Raw genomic sequence first — 15,281 nt, forward strand, 5'->3', positions numbered from 1 at the left:
TGACACAAAATGGCTCAACGCCATGGCTAAACAATACCCTGTTGGAAATGAAAAGTGAAAAAGCAAATCAAACATTTTCTACCGAGTGTCTCCTTGAATGGGTGAGGATTTGTGTTGTGGATTACATCTACAATAGAATCTTGCTGGAATACTATTTTAGATCTGTGCTGCGTGTTCATATACTCTTTGGTAGACAGTTTGATAAACCAGTTGTGTAATCTCTTTCGCTAATTTCATTGCTAGGTTACAGGTTCATGAAAACTGACAACCCTTCAGCAACCCATCCCCCACCTTCACAATTGACAATTCTTAAATACATGCCGGGGTCAGGACAATATAGCCAAGTTTGAACCTACCTTCATTTGGTGCTCACACCTTCCAACAGGAAGCACTAGACAGTGATCAGGATTAGGAACATTGACTAAATATTAACCCCTCAACCGATGCTTAAAAGACAGATTATCTTGCTGTTTTCAGGGACTTTGCAGTGTGTACATTGGCTGGCGGGACTTCAAAAAGTACTCCTTTGGCTGTAAAAAAGAAAAGAAAGAAAGACTTGCATTTATATCACACTTTTTACGACCACCAGACGTCTCAAAGCATTTTACAGCAGACGAAGTACTTTTTGAAGAGTAGTCACTGTTGTAATGTGTGATCGCAGCAGCCAATATGTGCACAGCAAACTCCTACTCACAGCAATATGATATGACCAGATAATCTGTTTTTTTTGTGATGTTGATTGAGGGAATAATATTGGCCAGGACGCCAGGGAGGACCCTCTTACTCTTCTTTGAAATTGTGCCATGGGGTCTTCGACACCCACCCAAGCAGGCAGACAGGTCTGGGGTTTAATATCTCAGCCGAAAGGTAGCACCTCTGACAGCGCAGCACCCCCTCGGTACTGCACTGGAATGTCAGTCTTAATTTTTGTATTTCAAGCCCTTGGTAGTTGTGGCTACCAACTGAGCCACAGCTGACAAGAGCATTGGGCGATCATGAAAGGTGCTATATAAATGCAAGTCTTTCTATTACCTCTGTCGCGAGAGTCCACTATTTACAGAGGCTATTGAGCTTGTTGCTTACTGTTAATCCATATTGGCTGCCAGATTTCTTGAGATTTTTGGAAACGAATGATTTTCAATTTTAAAAAAAGATTCACAACATCTTTCTTGTCAACTCTATTGAACAATAAAAAAGCTGCTGTTGGCTGCACTGAAAATATCAATAAGCGGGTGCCACTAGCGACATAATTAATATTTTAATTCAATGTATTTTTTATTAAATGCGCTCTGGCCTGCAGACTCTGAAAATAAATGACCTGAAACAATGTAGGGCTGACAGCAGAGACTCACTTTGGAACTGAACTCTTATGGCTCTTTGCTAAATGCGATTGGTCTGTAATATATTGGGTGATACCCCTATCTATCAACAGCAATGTATTGGGTGATATTACTACTGCTACTGCAGCAACAACACATTGGGTTTATATAGCACCTTTTACATCCTCAGGTGCTTCACAGGAGCATTATCAAAATAAATTCAGCATTGAGCCACATCACAAGATATTAGGACACGTGGCCAATGGCTTGATCAAAGGTTTCAAGGAGGAACTCAAAGGAGGAAGGAGGGGTAGAGAGGCGGAGAGATTTCGGGAAGGAATTCCCGTGTTTAGGGCCTAGGCAGCTGAAGACACAGCCCCAAATGGTGAAGCAATTAAAACCGGGCATGTGCAAGGGGCCCGAATTGGAGGAGTGCAGAGACCCCAATGAATTGTGGAGCTGGAAGAGATTACAGAGCAACGGTGAGGTGAGGCTGTGGAGAGATGTGAACACCAGGATGAGAATTTTAAGACCGAGGAGTTGCCTGACCAGGAACCAGTGTAGATCAGTGGACGCAGGGGTGATTGGTGCATAGTGTTAGCTGGCCCTAGCTAGAGGCAGCAAGCGGGTGGCTACACATCGGCCTGGATTACTGAGGGGAGAATTCGGCCAAAGTTCTGCACGCTCTCCAGTGAGCCCTGCTGGATAGTGTGCAAGTGTGAATGGCAACGGGTTCAACTCTGATAGCCTCAGTGCTCATAAAGTCTTCTGGCATTCACGATCTATAGGCTCAGACAACATTGACTACGTAGATAAGGTACTGGAAGACCCCTGGTGCCCATGTTAGTGCCTTAAAGAGAGGAGGGATGAAAATGGCAGATACAAAAACAAAAATACCTGGAAAAACTCAGCAGGTCTGGCAGCATCGGCGGAGAGGAGCACAGTTAACGTTTCGAGTCTGAATGACCCTTCAACAGAATGTCAGTATAGCCATAGGCAAAACAAATGGTTCATAGTCAGGCCCCTCAGTCACTCTTGGTCACTCTACATAAAGAAGCTTCTCAGTCCAATAGCTATCCCTCAGCTAGGGTTGTCAACTGTGATTAAGTATATTCCTGGAGGTTTCATCACATGATTTGCCCCCATGCTGCAGCCATTGGTCGGCCAACACTCATGAAGCACTGCCTTCCTACACCAATTGGAAAGCAAAAAGACTCATTGGATGATGCTTGACTATCAGCAAAACAGCCTTTCTTCTCCCTGTTTTTAATATTTTTATATCCGGTAAAGAGCAAAGTTCAAAGAAAATTAACAAAAAAAAAAATTTTTTTAAAGACCGGATGATTTTTCTCCAGGGTTTGCACACACAGCAGTGTCCTGGAGATTGATCTTCAATTCCTGGAGACTCCAGCCCAATCCTGGAGGGTTGGCAACCCTACTGTCAACCAACGTCACTGAAAACAGATTATCTGGTCATTATCACATTGCTGATTGTGGGAGCTTGCTGTGTGCAAATTGACTACCGCGTCTACATTACAACAGTGACTACACTTCAAAAGTACTTCATTAGCTGTAACGCGCTTTGGGATATTCTGAAAAATGCTACATGAATACAAATCTCTCATTCTTTCAATACACAAGCCTTTCTTTGCAGGCCTAATCATGCCGCATCTGCCTATAGCAAACTAGTGTAGCAACACTCTGTGGCATGCTCTGTAGAAAGAAGTTGGAATGGTGCCAACTATAGAGAAGCCTGTTTCTGTAGGCCGAGTTACACATTCTCTGGAGTAATGCCAGTTCACAGAGATCTTTCTATGCAGGTGTCTGTCACATTCTCTCTGTAATAAGCTGCAGTAGCAACAATCCATAATCTCTTGAGCCCTGGCAACTCACTCATTTTGTTTAAACAAGCTGGAATCAGTCTAGAGAATCCTGCCACTTATGGTCCCAGTCGCATTCTGCCTCTGTAATGAGCCAGATCAGTAGCCACTGCCTATGAAGAAACCTTGTTCTGTGGTGTCGTTGTCTTTCCTTCCCTGCCCGTACAGAGAAACTACGGTAGGGCCAGTGTTCATCAAGGCCGTCTCTGTGGGGGCAGTCGGACTTGCTTTCCACATAATAAGGAAACAGAACAACTCAGGAGGAGTGAGTTGCCATGTGGACTCGAGAGATTATGGATCATTGCTGCTGCAGCTTATTAAAGAAAAAATATATCTAACACCTGCATAGAGATGAGTCTATCCACATGCACAAATTGTGAATTAGTTCTTGACTGCAAGCGATAGTGTCAGATGGGCAGCAGAGATTTAGCAATGCATTTCACACCTAGTCCTCCATTTTAGTTTCCAATAGAGTCACTATAGGGCATTGTACACCACTGCACAGCATTGTCCACCATTGTACACAGGACACTGTATACCACTGCACAGCATTGTCCACCATTGTACACAGGACACTGTACACCACTGCACAGCATTGTCCACCATTGTACACAGGACACTGTATACCACTGCACAGCATTGTACACCATTGTACACAGGACACTGTACACCACTGCACAGCATTGTACACCATTGTACACAGGACACTGTACACCACTGCACAGCATTGTCCACCATTGTACACAGGACACTGTACACCACTGCACAGCATTGTCCACCATTGTACACAGGACACTGTATACCACTGCACAGCATTGTACACCATTGTACACAGGACACTGTACACCACTGCACAGCATTGTCCACCATTGTACACAGGACACTGTACACCACTGCACAGCATTGTCCACCATTGTACACAGGATACTGTACACCACTGCACAGCATTGTACACCATTGTACACAGGATACTGTAAACTACTGCACAGCATTGTACACCATTGTACACAGGACACTGTACACCACTGCACAGCATTGTCCACCATTGTACACAGGACACTGTACACCACTGCACAGCATTGTCCACCATTGTACACAGGGCACTGTACACCATTGCACAGCATTGTCCACCATTGTACACAGGACACTGTACACCACTGCACAGCATTGTCCACCATTGTACACAGGATACTGTACACCACTGCACAGCATTGTACACTATTGTACATAGGACACTGTACACCACTGCACAGCATTGTCCACCATTGTACACAGGACATTGTACATCACAAAGTTGAGATTTAGCCCTTCTCTCTTTCCCCTTGTTATCCTGCTCTGACTCCCTGCATGTCACCTCAGTTGTGCTGTCCCATGACGTGATTAGGAACCAAATACTAAGTTGAACCTTCCCTAACACGTCTATCATATGGAGCCCAGCATCTGGTGAGTATCATCATTAACCCCATCACTGCCAGTACTACGTCGCGTCAACTTTTGCTGGGATGTAGAATTTGATGGCACAGGAAACAGGCCATTTGACCCAGCTGGTCTACGCCAGTGTTTGTGTTTCATGTGAGCCTCCTTCCATCTTAGTCTGTCTAACCCCATTGAAATGCCACTCCATTTCCAAAGAATTTGGGCATTCACCCAAGAGTATCCGAATCCAGTTTATCCCAAGATTCTGATATTCCCACTTCCACCTCCAATTCTTATCTAGGGCAGAATTTTCTGCCTGTCGGGCAGGCAGAGTGGGAGCGGGCATGGGCGGGTGTGGACCCGATCGCCACCCGCAATCGGGTCCACGCCGCCATTTTATGCAGGCGGGCCAATTAAGGAAATGGCGACCCGGCTGCCTGTTTTAAAAAGGCTGCAAATCACGACCAGTGGAAGGACTCCCCAGAGCGCTGCTGGTGAGCAGGCCGGGCAGGAGGCTAGGGCAGGGGGGCACTGTGCCCCTCGTTTTTCAGATGATTACCTTGCTGCCCTCCTCGAGGAGGTGGCAGCACGGTGGGAGGTCCTCGTACCCCAGGATGGGAGGAGGAGGCCCCCCCGACATGACCAAATGTGCCTAGGAGGAGGTGGTGGAGGTGGTGAGCTCCCGCGATGTGGTGCGGCGCACCTGGACCCAGTGTCGCAAGCACTTCAACGACCTGTTGCGCTCGGAGAGGGCGAGTACCATGTTGGCATTGGTCACTTAACCCAGCAGGTAGGCTTTACCCCCCGGCCCCAAGTCTGAGTGTAGTGACTGCATTGAATCACTGACGGCCTGTGTCCTTCGCTGGGTGGGCCAGCAGATATTGTCCATGCCGAGGTCACCCTGAGAGGGTGGTGAAGAGATGGGTTCTGCCCCCGCAACATGTGGTACACTGAGACCCTCATTACGGTTTTGGGGGAAACCTGGAGGAGCTGCACCTGGGCACAGTGCTGGAACTCCAGGACATGTCCAAGTCAGGGGGATGAGATGCTGGGAGGGGAGCTTCAAGGTGGCGTTGGCACCGATCGACCTCTGCGCTCCACCTGCTTGCGCCTCCTTTCTATGGAAGGTTAGACTGTGTGGTGCCTAATGTGATGTAGGCAGCATTTGGACAAGGAGGTAGGGAGGGTGGACGGGGGAACAGGCCTGGCATCTTTGTGTGAGTGTTCAGCAGCAGCGGGGTGAGGAGGCACTGGAGCCCTGCAATGTCCCACTCTGGTTGGGGTGGGCCGTCTGCAAAGAGAGTCCAGGTACAAGTTGCGCTAATCAATGCTCTTCTCTCCTTTTCAGGAGAAGAATGCACATAATACCGCTGAGCGGGTGAGGACTGGCGTAGGGCCGGCCCAGGCACAGTTAGTGATTCTCAGCTACTTCGAGCAGGAGGCCCTAGATCTGGGGAGGTGCCGTGCACACAGGTCCACCGGTGTCGGTGAGGCTGGGGTGCCACGGGCAGGTATGTTTGCCCAGCAGTGAGGTCACCATTGTCCTCCCAGCAGCCATGGCACTGCTGAATGTTCAGTGAGTGAAGTTTGCAACATGGCTTGACCATTGCTTATGGAAGGATGAGTGCATAATGATCCGGGGGACAGGGATGCACATTGACATTGTCTCCACGTTAACTGATCCAATGTCCTTGTTCTTCCTTTCAGCATCAGCAGAGCAGGGCCGGGAGGAGGAGCAGCAGAGGCCCCCGCTCACACCTGAGGGCCCTCAAGTCTCACCAGCGTCACACCATCTCTGCCAGGCAGGCACCAGCGCAGATACTAGCACCTCGGTGGGAATTAGAACATTGGCTAGTGTCCCGGGGCACAGTGGAGAGGGCACTTCACAGTCGCTGGAGGAGCTGGCAGAGATACAGAGTGCCCATGGTGCCAGCAGTCGGAGGACTGCAGGGGACCAGGCACATGCTCAGTCAGTGCCTGATGATGTGTCTCTGGAGTCGTCCACAATGCAGCAGCTGCAGGAAATGCGGCCGGGTGTGCGGGAGCATCTGGGGGGGATACATGAGGCTATGTTTGGCTTGGTGTCCGTGGTGGAGGAGTCTACCTGGACTATCGCCGAAGCAATGAGCCTCACCTCCGAGCGCCATGCGTCCTCCATGGAGAGAGTGGCGACTCTCGTGGAGAGGCTCCTCCAGGAGACCCATCAGGGCTTCCTGGGGCTGCGCTCGGAGCAGCAAGCCCTCACATCGGCATTGACCTCAGCTGGTCAGTGCCAGTGTGGGAGATGGTCTGGGCACCAAGTTTCCCAGCTCAATGCCCATCCATCCAGGTGTGCAGGGAGGTCCGAAGCGACCTCACGTCGGCGCAGCAGCTGTCTGTCGTCTCTGCGGGCTCCTCTCAGGGCACTCCGGATGAGGGCAGCAGCTCCTCCACCCCTCTGCCAGTGACCGTGGCATCCGGTGAAGCTGCAATGACTGGGGAGGTGCCAGCTGTGGAACTGGCAGCTCCCTCCCAGGTGGGGCCAGCACAGGCTCCACGGGCCAGAGGACGACCACCAAGGTCATCGAGGCCGACAGGACAGCAGAGTCAGCAGGCTGGTCAGATGCCACTCCCAGCAAGGGGACAGCACCAAGACATAGCACCCGAAAACGTAAACATAAGACACCTTAGGCACACCAGGGGTTTATCACTGGTGCTTTTGTGTTGGCCCGCAATGAGGTCTTTATGTGTTGGTGTGATTTTTAACATTTTGTTTCCTTAAGTTTCTTTGGTTGTAATATTAAATTCAGACATGTCACCATGGCTGCGGGTGCCTCTTTTCTTCTGCAGGTGGATGGTTACCAATAATGTTATGAGTGTTTTGTGGGACATTCAGCTTTATTAACAAGGCCCTTAGTTAATGTTCCTAACCAGGCAGATTTTGCACTTGGGTATCAAGTATGGAGCCTACAGCCCAGGTTTGTCCTGGAGGTCCGTATGTGGTGGGCTAGCTGAAGGTTCATTGGATTAAAGCCTCCCGGGTGTCCCTGCCTCCCTGGAGTATGCCCGGGTCAGCGTCTACCCCCTCAGCATTTCCCTGTGCGTGCTCATCCTCCGACTCACTGCTGGACTCATCGTGTGCAGCCTCAGCCACTGTGTCGACATCTTCATCATCCACAGCGTCCCCCCTTTCCAGCGCAAGATTGTGGAGAGCGCAGCATACAACCACTATCAGTGACACATGATCTGGGGGGTACTGGAGTGCGCCCCCTGAGCAGTCCAGGCATCGGAAGCGCATCTTGAGAAGACCGATGGCGCTCTCCACCACAGCCCTTGTGAAGGCGTAGCTCCTATTGTACCGCTGCTCAGCTTCTGTTCTTGGATGGCGGAGAGGCGTCATGGGCCACCTTCTGAGGGGATAGCCCTTGTCAGCCAGCAGCCAACCATCCAGCCGGGCTGGAGCACTGAAGAGCCCCGGCACCTGGGAGTGTCTGAGGATGTAGGCGTCGTGGGAGCTGCCTGGGTACCTTGCACAGACTTGTAGAATCTGCATCCTGTGATCACACACTATCTGCACGTCCATGGAGTGGAAGCCCTTCCTGTTGACGAAGGCACCGGGCTCACCTGCTGGCGCCTTGCTGGCCACATGTGTACAGTCTATAGCACCCTGGACACGGGGGAAGCCAGCAATGGCCGCGAAGCCTCTGGCTTGCTCTATCTGGCTGGCCTGGTCCCAACAGAAGTGGATGATGGTCAATGCCCATCTGAACAGAGCATCTGTAACCTGCTTGACACAAGTGTGCACAGCTGATTGGGAGAAACCGCAAAGATCACCCACCGAGCCCTGGAAGGAGCCAGAGGCATAGAAGTGGAGAGCAGCTGTGACCTTTAGAGCCACTGGCATGGAGTGTCCACCCACACAGTTAGGAGAGATCTCAGGGCCAATCATCTGACAGATATAGTTGACTGTCTCCCTTGAGAGTCGGAGCCTCCTTCGGCACTGCACCTCAGGCATATTGAGATAGCTGCTTCGCTGCCTGTAAACCCTGGCAGCAGGATAGTGGTGTCTTCTGCGGCCCCTTCCGCCTTGGACTACCTCTTGGCCCTGCACCCCTTGTGCCTGCGCCTGGCCTCCCAAAGGTGGCTCCCCTGGAGGCTGATTGTCCACTCCTGGCCTCCTCCCCCTTCTAGCCCTCCCTCCCTCCTCAGAGGAGGTGCCTCCAGTGGAGAGTTTAGCTCCCATTCCCAGGCTCAGGGAAGGCTTCCTGAAACCTGCAGGCCCAAAAAAGATTCCTCACTGCAGAGCGCTGACCTGCAGGTTGTGAGTCCAGACCAAGCAGCTGGTGTGTGTTTTGAAGTATTGCAGATCACACAGGCAAGCATCAGTAACTTAGAAAAATCAATACCTGAGAGAGCACACTCGCAACCCCACTGACCCCTATTATCCCGCCCATGGAAGAGGTTTATACAAATGTGTTCTACCCGCCTGCCCGTTGCACCCGGGCGCCAACCTGAAGATTGCACGGGTGCCGAAAAATCGCCATTGATTTGTGAGTCAAGGGCCTTAAGTGGCCCGTTAATTAATGGCGGGCGTGCACCGGAGATCACCCGTCCAATGAAATATCGCGAAATATCGCGATGGCGAGCGGTGACGTGGGGACGCTCGCCTGATGTCACCGCGCGTCACTTAATGCACGGGTGTGTGGGGCCCGCACCCCCCCGGCTCGCCAATGGGAAAATCCTGCCCCTAATGTCAGTTAGAGTTTGCCTGTGCAAAGCTTTAGAATTTGCACATTTACAAACCCAGGGCCACAAACCACAAGCAGATTTTCAAAGGAGGAGATTTAGATCGAATGATCACCGCACTTTTAGGAAGGATGTGAGGGTCCCTGAGAGGGGGCAGGGGGCGGGTTAACCCGCCGACGAGCGGCGCGAACGCCACTTGCATTCATTAGCATGTCATGGATGCTCATTAAAACAGCTGCTTGCCAGAATCTTGCCGCGCCTTCCGATCTTCCACCAAGCCAGCGGGAAGTTACGTCGGCCTCAAACCCCTTTGAAAAGGGCCGGCGTGCACCAGTCGGACCTCAGTTCACCGCTACCTTCGAGCTGAGTGGAACACACCTGCCATAGCGCTGCGCCGGTCTGGTTGCGAGGTACGCCACTCGGCTGGGGATGTAGGGTTGGATTGCTCCTGCTCCTTGCTCTCATTGTCTCGAGGAACACCCCTGTGCTGTGGTACTCGCGCAGTCCTCCACTCTCAGAGACGAGCACTTCAACCGAGGTCGAGCTGTGAGACGAGGGTCGGGCTGACGAACACGATGGGGGCAACAGGGAGGGGAGGCTGTGGAATGGCAGTGAGAATTGGAGGGCATTTCTGGGGTTGCCCTCTAACCTCTTGTTGCCGCCAGAGTGAGCAGGAGTCTGCTTAGAAAGAAAGGAGGAAGACCTCCTTGCGACGAAAGCCAGTGTCTTCATTAGCAGTGGTAAAGGGCCACTCAGAACACTGGCTTCACATCACAGTCTCTGCACCTCAAGTGTAACACATAGCGATTTAGAATTTGGGAATGCAGACAATAGTGAAGGAGACACAGCTGCATCATATATGGTATTCCATCAATGAAGGGCTGTCATGCCTTTACCTGATGTGACACTCTTAACGGGCCAAAGGGCATCCACCCATTGACCATGAGTATCTGTTTGGTGATTAATATGGCACATCAGAGATTGGAACACAGAGCTAGGTTGGGTCAATCATCTCAGTTAAAATTTAGCATCCCACACAAGGCTCAAGATGTCACATATCTGCGATGCCATCTTGGTCGTCTCGATGTGTGCGCTAGTGTCTCAGGGACAAGGCAGCATCAGCCACCATGCAAGTAGGGCAGGGAAAACTATGGACCCTTAAACTCTCCAAATGTGTCATCTCCTGAGCTTTGCTTTCTTGCCCTTTGAATAATTATTGTCTTCAATGTTTCCTTTCAGAGAAAAGGCAAAAGCAAATATGGATCCAGGGCTCAATGCTGCCTTTGTCAGGGTCCTAATGCAATGGAGGAGGTGAAGGAGGGAGAGGTGACTCTGCACATAGCTCCAGGAGGAGGAATATGGTCAAGCAGAGCCAGAGCATAAACACCAGGGTCAGGAGGAGAAACCCAGTCAATGGGGGTGATTCGCCAGACCTAGGATTTATCTTCCAAGAGTCTCCTATTTACAAATGAGTGAGAGGCAATGCTGGGCATGTCTGCACTTTTCTCGAGCTCTGATACGTCACATATGCCACATTCTTCATGAAGACCTGATGCCACGTGGAGTTGGAGGGTATCCCCTGCCAGTGGCTTTGAAGGTGACCACAGCACTCAATTTCTTAGCCTCTGGTTCTTTCCGGCATCTTGTGCAGAATCTCTCAGTCCGCAACACATCGATGCATAAAGGAGGTCACAAATAGCCTTTACAGGAAGGCCCATTGTTATGTCAGGTTTGCTCTGGATGAAGATAGCCAGATTCACTGGCTTCGCTGCCATCTCAGGTTTCCCTAGAGTGCAGGGCGCAATAGGCTGCCCCCATGTGGCTATTTAGGCTCCATGGCAGCAGGCCCGAATGTTTACAAACAGCAAGGGCTACCATTCCATCAATGTACAACTGGTGTGTGATCACCGGAAGCGCATGCTGCACATTTGAGCATGGTACCCTGGGAGTTGCCATGACTCCTACATTCAGAGTCATGCCCAGGTGCTGAGATTTTTGAGGGACCATTACATCTGCAAGGATGGCTGCTTGGGGATAAGGGCTGGCTGATGACACCAGTGCGTCGCCCTCAGAGTCATTCTGAGGAGAGGTACAACATTGCTCACAGTTCTACACGCTCCCTAATAGAGCTGACCATAGAGCTTCTGAAGATGCATTTCAGATGCTTGGGCTACGCAGGTGGCTCCCTCCAATATACTCCCAACAGGGTTTCCCGCATCATCACAGTTTGTTGTGTCCTTCACAATCTGCCTATGCAAAGAGGTAACCCCCTGCCAGAGGATGACCTGGAGGAAGATGAGAGCCCATCAGAGGATGAAGATCCAGAGGCCCAAGAACCTCAGGAAGGTGCTGAGGGTCAGTATGAGCGCGATCACACCATGGAGGAAGGAAGACATGGGAGACCTGCCCATGATACATTAATTACTGACAGGTTCCAGGAAGAGTAAAGGCAAGTGAGGGAATATGGCCCCACCTCTCCTAGCCCTCAAAGCCATCTCCTTTCAACTCAGGGGATGTCCACCCATTTGCAACGAGAACGAGTCTCACATTCACACTGGCCTCATGAATCACCAGGCCATGATCTTTGCTTTGGTCCGTTAGGCTCACTCTGGGAACTGAGAGCGGTGTGAGAGAAGACTTTAAACCTTCGCCGCCATCTAATGAGGCCAACACCGCTGCAACTGAGATGTAGACATGCCTAGGGATCTCCTCCTCCTGCACAAGGCTTTTCTTCTGCCACTACCACTGAGGAGACACACATGCTGATAGATTATCAATGCTGATGAGCTACCCTCAATGGCATTCTTTGAAGAAGGAGGGTGAGAAACACTTAGATCACACGCCTCCAATAAAAATTTAAACACATCTCCCTGAAATCACACAAAGAAGTGTAGGTACTAGTTCAACTGAGGTTGACATTACAGGACTATTAATCTCACAGCGTGACACCATCACTGAGTGGGAGGAAGGCTAAACCTTGAAATAAAAGGACCCCAACAGGGGAATATTCACATAACCATCAAATGTATTAACCAAAGTGCAATTTAGTTAGATGTCTAGCACACCCATTACCCAAAAGTGACATCAACTATTCTTAACTCTCCTAATTCTAGCACTGCACCTGGGTGCAGCCCCGACATCCACAGCAGAGGTGGAGGCAGCCTGCTGACTGTTATGTCCTGATGTCTGTGATGACCTTGGCGGACACCCTCTGTGGCTCAAGGCCTTATAAGGGTCATCTGTTCAGGAGCAGAAGCACCATCAGTGGCCTGAGAAGCTGGAGTGAATGGGGTCACAGGCAGAGGGGTCTGTGAGCGGCTGCACGTCCTTGGAGTGTCCTGAGAGGAGGCCCCCGGGGTGTCTGGATGATGCTCATCCTCCCTGTGGGTGCCTGAGGGCCCCGTCCTGACTCTTGCAGGAGATGGTGCAGCCAGAGGGAGGTAAAACTGGGCTCAAATCCTGCATTGACTGTTGCTTTTGGATTATTATTGGATGCTTCTGGAGATACCCGGATAATTTCCAAAATACTTTTCTATCGAGAAAGGATTTAAAGCCAATATTTCCACCATTTTATATAGAGGTTTCAACAGGTAAAGACTTCCTTGTGACTATTAAGGTTTCGCTTGCCTTAATGAAAGTGCCTTATCTAAGGTTTGAGTCCATGTAACAGTCAGGCAACTATAAACTGATCTTTTATTTGGTCGTTTTAATTTGTTGATGATTTCTACAACACCATATCACAGAAAGATCCCAGTGACTTTGGAGTACAGAGTCAGTTGTTAGTTGTTAGATTAAAAATAGCAGCACATTTTCACAGTGAGATTCCACAAACAGGGAAAAGGCAAATGACCAACTGATCCTTTTCCGGGTGTGTTGGCTGATCATGTTGATCATGACACAGGGGGCGCTCCCCTGCTCTTTGTTGAAAATTGACAAGGGATCTTTAAAATCTATCGACTGGATTATTTTACAAAAAGCCTTAATCTTAGGAACAGCTTCAGGCAGCAACGTAGGATCATTAAGGACAGAAGGCCCCCTCGAGCCTGCTTCGCTGCTCAGTTGATCTGCACCTCAACTCCATTCACATGCCCTTGCTCCATATCCCTTTACCAACAAAAATCTATTGACCTCAGTCTTAGAGAGTCTGATTGTCTCTCAGCATCCACAGCCTTTTGGGGGAGAGAGTTCCAGATTTCGACTACTATTTATGTGAAAAATTGCTTCCTCATTTGACTTACCTCAAGTGGTAGCAAAAACAGGAAGGCAGATTATTATCTGAATGGCTATAAATTGAGAGAGGGGAATGTGCGACGAGACCTGGGCGTCCTCGTACACCAGTCACTGAAGGAAAGCATGCAGGTGCAGCAGGCGGTAAAGAAGGCAAATGGTATGTTGGCCTTCATAGCGAGAGGATTTCAGTACAGGAGCAGGGATGTCTTGCTGCAATTATACAGGGCCTTGGTGAGACCACACCTGGAATATTGTGTGCAGTTTTGGTCTCCTTCTCTGAGGAAGGATGTCCTTGCTCTGGAGCGAATGCAGCGGAGGTTTACCAGACTGATTCCTGGGATGGCGGGACTGACATATGAGGAGAGATTGAATCGGTTAGGATTATATTTGCTGGAGTTCAGAAGAATGAGGGGGGATCTCTCAGAAACCTATAAAATTCTAACAGGACCAGACAGGGTAGATGCAGGAAGGATGTTCCCGATGGTGGGGGAGTCCAGAACCAAGGGTCACAGTCTGAGGATACGGGGTGAACCATTTAGGACTGAGATGAAGAGAAATTTCTTCACCCAGAGAGTGGTGAGCCTGTCGAATTCGCTACCACAGAAAGTAGTTGAGGCCAAAACATTGTATGTTTTCAAGAAGGAGTTAGATATAGCTCTTGGGGCGAAAGGGATCAAAGGGTATGGGGAGAAAGTGGGAGCAGGCTATTGAGTTGGATGATCAGCCATGATCATAATGAATGGCAGAGCAGGCTTGAAGGGCTGAATGGCCTACTCCTGCTCCTATTTTCTATGTTTCTATGTTTTAAGATTATGTCCCCTTGTTCTAGATTTCCCTATCAGAGGAAATGGTTTCTTCAGTCCATCTAGTCCACCTATCCCTTGGTGTATTTCTGATAGCCCTGATTCCCATTTTTTGAAAAGAACCAGTCTAGTTCCTTCTTGAAAGACACTGAAGTTCCATTAGACATCTGAGGAGCATGAAGATAAACATCAGGTTAGAACATTTCATTGCACAACCTGTGTGCCAAAGCCCATAATCTTGATTCACAATTTTCTGCTGTAGTTCTTCATATGCAAATAGCTTGCTTAATTGAATATGTTATTTGCATAAGCAACTAATATGCATACAAATGTGCCTTCAACCAGATTCTGGTTTGCTTTTTTTTTTCACGTGACTTTTGTGCTCATCAAGGTGAGGGATCTCAACACTGGGACACGCAACACCCTCTATTTTAGCCTCTCAGTGTCTGCATCAGGCTCTCCAAGGTCAGGGAGAATATTATGGTGTTAGATTCCCTCCGCCGTTTCTCAATAGCAACTCAGATTCGTCAGTAACATTAGAAAGATATTTATATAGTGCATTTCGCAACCTCAGGAAGTCCCAAAGCATTTATAGCCAATGGAGTCCTGTTGAAATGTACTCACTGTTGTAATGTAACAAACATGCATACAGCAAACTCCCATAATATGGTAACAACCAGGTAAGCTGTTAGTTTTGGTGATGCTGGCTGAGGAGTGAATATTGAAAGAAAACTTTGCACTTCTATAGCAAACTGGGGGGCATAAATTTAAGATAAGGAGCAGGAGGTTCAGAGGAGATTTGAGGGAACATTTTTTCACCCAGAGCGTGGTTGGAATGTGGAACACACTGCCTGAGGGGGTGGTAGAGGCAGGAACCCTCACAACATTTAAGAGTATTTAGATGAGCA

The sequence above is a fragment of the Cetorhinus maximus genome, chromosome 30 (genome assembly GCF_964194155.1).
Source record: "Cetorhinus maximus chromosome 30, sCetMax3.hap1.1, whole genome shotgun sequence".
Classification (NCBI taxonomy): domain Eukaryota; kingdom Metazoa; phylum Chordata; class Chondrichthyes; order Lamniformes; family Cetorhinidae; genus Cetorhinus; species Cetorhinus maximus.